Source organism: Saccostrea cucullata, unplaced genomic scaffold, assembly GCF_032062105.1.
Source record: "Saccostrea cucullata isolate Sc308-1 unplaced genomic scaffold, CSIRO_AGI_Scuc_v1 ctg7029, whole genome shotgun sequence".
NCBI lineage: Eukaryota > Metazoa > Mollusca > Bivalvia > Ostreida > Ostreidae > Saccostrea > Saccostrea cuccullata.
In genome coordinates this window covers 1-8684 of record NW_026928095.1, presented here as the reverse complement: position 1 = coordinate 8684, position 8684 = coordinate 1, and the positions used below count along the sequence as shown (strand labels likewise).

Here is an 8684-nt window from a genome sequence, read left to right as displayed (position 1 = left end):
CTTTGTGGACGGTACGGTACGCTTTGCGAACGGAATGGTTCGCTTTGAGAACGATACGGTACGCTTTGTGCACGGAACGGTACGCTTTGTTCACGGTACGGTACGCTTTTTGCACGGAACGGTACGTGTTGTTCACGGTACGGTACGCTTTCTGCACGGAACGGTACGGTTCGTTTTTGAGGTGTAGTAGCACGGTTTAGGGTCTGTATATATATATATATATATATATATATATATATATATATATATATATATATATATATCCAAAATTTAAATAGTGTCTCAGTAATCGGATAACAATATTAAAATTAAGCTTAACTGAGGATTTTTGTGTTTTCTTTTTACCATTTTTTAATATATATATATATATATATATATATATATATATATATATATATATATATATATATATATATGTATGTATGTATGTATATAAGTGGGTGCAAATGAACAGATGAATAAATATTCATTTTAACTGGCTTGCACTTGCATTTTTTTCTTATTTTACTTGCTCTCCTTATTTTACCTATCAATTGTAAATTGGATTCGGAATTTTCTTTCGACTTTCCTGGTCAACACAGACAGCGGTAAATAAGTAAATACAATTGAATTTCAATTGACGATATTAAAAGAAAATGCATAAAAGGGTGAACTGTCTTCTATAAATCTTTTCAAGTACAATTGCACGAGATAAGATTGTAACAACCTGAGGTTTCTTTTTCCTAGCAATAAAATTAATTCAGTTTATCGTGAAAATGGCAATCATGAAGTCGGCCTTTCGCACATTTAGTCTATTAATTTGTTAGACTAAATGTGCGAAAGGCCGACTTCAGATTTCCATTTTCACGATAAACTTAATTAATTTTATTGCTAGGAAAGAGAAACCTCAGTGTGCTTAAAACTTTTTTTTATCACATTGCATTGTCAGTAATAAAACTTGTTTTATAATCGCTAAAATTATGAGAAATATTATCGATTTACAGCTTCTTACACGAACGAGCATTTTATTTTCGAAAGGGGGTAGCAGGTTTTCAAAAAACAAACAAACAGGCATATCGCCATTATATATATTGCAAATAAATATGCTATCCTCCTCTGGGAATGAAGTAATGAAGTCTAATCTGACCTTGACTGGGGGTATTAACACCAGTCCAAAACACTGTATGTAGGTTTGATTGTCATGCTTGTCAAATTTACAGGGAAATAAAATTGTCTCTGAAACACACGTGCTGTCATACAGCGGTATAAAAGTAAATTATCTGAAAAGAACCGATCCCTACCATAAATTTAAATAAATAAATGACCGTCCCTTAATTAATAACTAAGAGTTCAGTTTTATTGATGTTGACTTACTATATTCTGTTATAATATAAATTACTTGTACGTTCCTATATCAAATATGTCAAAATTAAAATATTTTTTGTATTAAACGTGATGAAAAGACATTAGTTTTAGCTTTGCTATGAATATATTAAATGTATGGAACGGTTTTCAAAAATATTGTGTCTTGGGGGCGGGGGGGGGGGATGTAGTGGGGAGGAAGGGGTGTGTTCTCTTCTATGATGTAACCTTGTCACTCAGTTTCCCAAGAAGACTTCTAAAAGTTCTGAAACCACACCACAAATTTAAAATTGACTATATGTGCAGTTGCACACACTAAGTTGTATGTTATTAATGTAAAGCTGCGAGAATGTTTTGTAGCATGGTGGAGTCACACAAAAATGTTCTTTTCACAGTTTCTCTTTTCTGCGATTCCGATTCCACACAACTTTTCCTAAACAAAAATCTTGCGTTTCCTAAACAAGTTTAGCTGCTTTTCCGAGATGATGTTTTTTTTTATTTTCCGCCTCTTACGGTATTTTACCATGTACCTCTTAATTTCGAGAGCTAAGTAAAATCTGTTTTTCCTTGATCACCACTGTCTTAAGTAATTTTCAGAGATGTTTATTTTTTTTGTTTCAATTGTAGTAATCTCTTTTACACTGGTTTTATTGATCGGTAATTGTACGAAACATCGGCATTCTTTAAATTATTGAACTTTCTAAAAATAAATTCATAGTATATTATGTCTCGTACGTGTGTGCAATTGTACACATGTAAGGAGGGAAATACGTGTAAATGCAGGTACATTTTGGCAACCGATTGATGATAAGTGCTTACCGTAACTATTCAAAAATCGCAGAAAATCATAAAAAAAATTATGGCAGCGTCTTGACTCTGCTTTGGCAACTTTGCTTCAGGAGGTCTTATTATTGTTTGCAGTCGACTGTAAAGTTTTACGTTACGTCACGATCTAGTTTGACCGATGCGTCCATCGTAAACAATACATGCCCCGACATAAGATCTCTTTGATTGTTCAACTCATTATTTAGGCAGAGTCAAGTATTACATGAAATTTCGGACGAACAACTCAGAATGTTTTTTTTTTTAATTTAAATAATTGAACATTGTTTAATGCTTATCAAGAAATAAATCATCGTATTACAGTGAAGTCGCCAATTCCGGGTCACGTCAGGGTGTTTCTTTGATATCTTGTAAATCTGTTTAATTTAAATACAAATAGTGAGTCATCTAAAAACCCTTTTGTTTTCAAAGCAGCTGCACGGGAACAATATTTACAGGGGTATATCAGCAAGGCCTAGCTTCCCCAGTTACGAATCATTTTCTCCATTTCATGTGACTTTACAGTCGTGTACTATTCATGGAACGTTTCGGAGCACGATTTTTATGAGGATGAAAAATAAAACAATTCATGCAGCTTGTAAAAAAAGTAAAACAACCACAGATATATGTTTAAATTATTTTTAAAACAATTACAACAAAACATGATGAATTAAAAATGTATTAGGATTAAAAATAATACAATTAAGTTCGTTTATTTAGAAAATGCATTTGAAGGGTTAACTCGATTTTAATTTTTAGAAAAAAATATTTTCCAGTTAGAATACTTATGATAACCAAGATAAATACATGGTTGTCGATTGGTTTTGTACATAGAATTTTGACATGTTCATGCCACGAGATTGTGTGACCCGCAAATGGAGAAACTACTACAGTTTGATTTAATAATCATGATTTAATAATGCATTTGCCGTACTTTCGAATTATCATCTATTTATCTTTAACTTTTAGATCAGCCTTTCTGAAGCGAACAAAAAACAAAAAAAGTAGCCCGTCACAGCAACAGAGACATTCAAGTCTATAATGCGTGCGTTTCAGAATTTCGATTGTCGGATGTTCACTTAAATTTTATATTCAAAATTTTGTAATTAATCACATACAGAAAGACCAGTTCTTTATGACCAGCGTATTCATTAATTTTTTTGCGCGTAAATTTTAACACTAGGCATAAAATACACCCGAGTGACCCAGAATTGGAGACGACCTGGAATTGGCGACTACACTGTAGTCTAAGAGAAAAAAGAACATCGCAATCTTTATGCGCTATCAGTATTTGGATATTTGGATATTAAAATTGAATTCTATGAACAAATATTATATAAAACAATATTATTGCAGATAATTAAATTTATGCCTCTATGAGAAATATATTATATTTTACACCTTAGGATAATTCCGTATATCCCTGCGCAGTCTGCAGGATATGTGCCTTTAGTGCAGCGCAGTTATCATATAACCTTTCATTGCGAAAGCGCAAGCGTTTCCCTTCTCGACAGTAAACCAATCAAAATCCTTGATTTTGTTGCGCCATTTTTGTTAGCCTGGTAGTGCCTTGAAAAAAAAAACCCACCACCCACCCTTTTTTGGGGTTTTTGGTTTTATATTATTTTATAACTTGTCATTCGTTTCTTGGATTGGCGCAATTGTTTGAACGCCTCCAATGATTTACTCATTTATGTTATATTTTATGCATATTTACATGTACTCTGATATGTTCACTGCGTGTAAATTTCTAGTCAGTCTCAGGGGGATCACACTTGTACCTTTCACCTTTGTACATGTAACCTGTATTGTTTGATATTAGGTGATCCCCCTTAATGATTTGTTTTACCTTTTACTTTATGTCATTGAATAAAATGACATAATCGACAAAACTGTATATCTGTGTTTGGTTGTTTTTCACTGCACTATCAGGCTGATCTTTCTTATAGGAGGCATAAAAGATAGAAACTCTTAGGGTATATAATTTGATTTCTTTATAATTAATGCAAAAACTGAAATTCATTATGCATCCTACGTTTTGTTTTCATTGGTAGGAAATTTCTTATTAATGTAAAAAGCGAAGAGCGCAATATTTCCAGTATTTAACCTAAATTGTATAAATAATTTATTTTTAAAAATGAATACAGAGAGTGTCTTCTTTGGACAATGAAAGGTTTGGATTTTACATTTTAAAAACACAGACTCGTTGTCATTACAGTGAAACTTCTCCAAATCGGTCCCCCTGGAAACCGGTTCTCCCTGAACATCGGCCAAATTCATAAGTCCCGGCAAAATTCTTAACCTTTCTTTTCACATAAACTCTCGTAACACCTGCCACTTTTCCAAGAACAAAAGTTAAGAAACGTAGGAAATTTCCCCTCATCATATCGGCCACTTTTTGATTACAAGAAATTTTACTGTCATTGGCCAGAGGCGTAATAATGACCGGCCGGAGTTGTGAAAAATAGCCTACCCACGATAATTCAGAGGTGTGAAAAACAGAATATGGCCTCATAGGGTTTTCTATTGTTTAGCTGTCTTGAAGGGGTAGTCATCGTGCCAGACAAAGTAAATGGCCGGTATAAGCTGTGTACATATAATTAACATCAATTAACCTTGAATTAATAAAAAAAAATCATGCAACTAATAAATCTAAATCAAAGATTGAATCAACAAATTCTCGCACGCCATATTGCATCATATTTTTGAATACACTTAAGCGGCCTTACAATTTGGGAACTGTTAAAAAATGCTGAGAAAATAAAACGAATAAAATGTTTACCAAAATAGACATTTAATAAATAGAAAAAAAAAACAGAAGTTTTGCTCAGAAATGTTTTAATTATTTACTTTTAACTGTAATAGAAACAATTTTTTAATGACGTAAGCGATACACAGATACACATGCAGTATTCTGTACACTGTAAAAAATGCGCTTAGAAAATAAACACTTCCATTACGTGTTTTGACCTAAACATGTATAAGATTGTGTTTAACGGCTAAACACTTAGGTCTAAACGTGTGTTAGATTGTGTTTAGCGGCTAAACACTTATGTCTAACGTGTGTTATATCTAAATGACGTTAAGATTTAACACATGATTAGATATAAATGTTTAGAAATTGAACACTTTTCTGTGAAGTACAGAGTTATCTTCCCGGAAATGACGCATATATATTCGAATGATAAATAGAGCGGTTATCGAAACAAAGGAAATCCCAATGTTAGCTAAAGAAGATGGATTAAAGGAAGTGAATGCTAATCAAAGTGATAACCATGAAGAGATTGTGAAATGCATTTAAACTGCTTTATTACTGCGATAAAAGGTATGTTAACTATTATTTTTATTTTACATAAATTGACCAAGATGGGCTACGTAAATAGACATGCATTTGCACATGTAGTTGTAGATCAAGATTACCTTTGGTTATATATTGCATTCCTGAAATCTAGAAAGGAGTACATTATATATTAGAATATCAATAATATCTATAACAGTATCAATACTGAATAGTGGTTATATAGACGAGGTTCAATAAAAGTAAAACAATAATAACTATCAAACATGTAAACAAAAAAGGTAATACAAATCCATCCAGTGAGGAGCATATTTTGATAAATTTTGAATTTCTTTCTTACAGGATATGGTCCACATCGAACTTGAAAGCAGAAATACACGTATCAGAAAAACTGACTCTCCAAGTCCACACTTCTTACTTTCTAAGGAAACTGAGTTTTGTGAAGTCTGCTGTTCGTTATAGCTTTGAACAACCTAAAATATTCTCAAATAATAACAAGTGGATTACCTACTGACGGTCACAGATGAAAACAAATTATGCGTGTGTTGCTCAGTGAAAAATTGCTGGAAGTTAAACTTGATACAGACATGAGGAATAACTGCTAGCTAATCTGGTTAGAATTAAAACCAGCGTGAAAAAATATAATGTATATTTAAAATTCTTTATAAAAATCCATGCTTGAATGTTCATTGAATAAAATTTAAAATGTAAACAATTGTTATTTTTTCAGTTTTCTTGCAGGAAGACAACGAAAACATCCAAGTGTTTAATTTGTAAACATGTATCATAACATGTTTTGTAAAGTGTTTAAAGTCTAAACATGTAAGTGTTTTGGCTCTAAACACTTTCCGTTACACGTAATGAAATTCAATGTGTTTAGAATTTCAACGCATCCCAAAAAGTGTGACAAGAAAGTGCTTAGGAAAGTGTCTATCATCTAAACACATTTTTTACAGTGTATAGAGTTTACTTAAGATAAAGGGTCAGGTTTATTTCTTCTTTTAAAATTGGTTAATAAAGTAACTTTTCATGTTTTTTTTTCAGTTTTTATTCTTTAATTTCTTTTTACAAAAATCAACATGTATTAATAACATGTTAACAGATAAATATAACAGAAACCAGTATTAAATATTTTTCCTAGCATCTGTCACATAGTTCTGCATTTCTTCAATATGTTAGATTCTCGCGAAACCGGCCACCACTCTAGTCCAGCCATTTTATTTCAGTCCGGCAGCTGGCCGGTTTAGAGAAGTTTTCCTGTATAAGCGCTGTCCCGGAAAAAAATACTTAATGGTCTCTCTGAAATTCAAAATTAAAATAATAACTACATTGTTGATAGAAGATATTCCAATTTAATAATTCGCTTTGTTGAAATTTATTCCCAATGCATCTTTATACCCTGTAGAATCGGGTCATAAAATCAGACTGTTCAAAGATAAAGGAAGTCAGTCGCATTTTGGGGTATACAAGTCTAAAAAATCAATTAAAACAATTTGCAGTCGTTGGTATATATATTAGGGTATAAATAGAGAGGAGATATCGGTATCGAAACTTTTTTGAATTGTTGTAACTCTATAGCATCGTTTTTAAAATTGGGGAGGGGGCAGAAAAAAAAATACTTACCTGAAAAAAAGTTGACAAACAAAAGAAATAAATTTTTTACTAAAACTCGGAAACTATGGATTGAGTATTATACAAGAAAAATACTGTACACCCCCCTTTCCCAAATATCGGAAAATTTACCCGTTACCAATGCGGAAATTGCCATCTGCGACTTGACCACAATGCAAGACAGTGCATTATTGAAAAATGTGTTATAAATCAGCAATGCATTGATAAAAGTAAACATCAGGAAGAGAAATCAATTGTTGAAAGTTTAAATGAAAACCTAAAACGGTTTGAGAAAAAAATGAGAGATAAAAGGTTAGAACACGAGACAAAAGTGAAGGCAATTAACTCTGTTACATGTAAAAACCCTTTCAGTCAGAAAATTAGGGGATATCTAATTAACAGCGACAAAGGAAAATATTTACGTAAGGATTTCCATCGCTAATGGGACCTAATTCCCTTCCCTTAAATGTCCGTCAAGTACATAATACACTGATATTATATTAAAGTATGTTATAGTGGAAAAGGATTACCCGCGAGAAATTTTTAAAAATGTCATTAATTAAGCAGTAGTTAATTAACAAAAAATGCATTGAAGTCTAGGGGGAAAACGTTTTGTTTTTTTTTTTCAAAATAAAAATTCAAATAATTTGAATATCAATAAACCCTGCGGTGGAAAGATGCATTGAAATATTAAAAATAGAATGGCAGTTGAAAACAATTTTTTTACCAGGTAAATTTTTTAATTGATTTTTTCTTTATTAATTAAATAAGAGGGGGATAACTCTCACCAAAACTCAAAGTCATATATTAGGAAACATCCCACTATACATCCTAATAGTAATAAATGGGAAAAATGTCTAAATAAACTGAGTGTTCAGTGCCTACATATCAGTTATGTATTCAGTTTCACTGAATTTGTTCCCATTAGGGATTGAATACCTTAATTAAAACTGCAAACGGGCAATACGTACGAAGATCCGGCATTGTCAACATCGATACGGCAAAACTTGAGAAACATTTTCACGGAAAGGTACCAGATAACTTGGAGCAGATATCGCGCACGTTTCCCACAGTGATAAAGAATTTTGACGGCGGACGTCCAGACCTCGGAATATTAACATAGGAAATCCAGCTCGGCCCATTCTGGAGGCGGTTTTCTGTGGCATTAGGAAGGCTCCCAAGTCTAAACGAACCATGTCCCTGGGGTGAGTTAATAATTAGTTTACATAATTTTAATCATGTCACTTTAATGTTAAGAAAAAAACCCAATCTTTTATATTTACCAATTGATAATTTCAAGTTTTTTTTATTTCAGATGAATCTGTGCCACCTAAGAAAAGGCGTTAAATGTACATGTGAAAACGTGTAATTAAATGGCATTTGTCCAACTTTTTTCCTGTTTGTGCATGATTTGTTTTTCATTGTCTGTTGCACGAGCAACCAATCAGGGATAAGTAGAAACTACAGATCATAAAGCTTGCTTCTAGAAGGCATGTACATGTTACCTTAAGCGAGCTGTCAAACGAGATAGTGACGTAACGGAAAACTTTACAGTCGACTGCAAACAATAATATAGAGCTAGAATCAAGAAGCTCTAATTAGGACTTTTTAT

General features: G+C 32.5%; 1 pseudogene; it reads left to right on the top strand.

The window, feature by feature from the left end:
• Positions 1-6633: 6633 nt before the first annotated feature.
• Positions 6634-8277, top strand: LOC134276400 (uncharacterized; annotated as a pseudogene).
• The last annotated feature ends 407 nt before the right edge of the window (positions 8278-8684 follow it).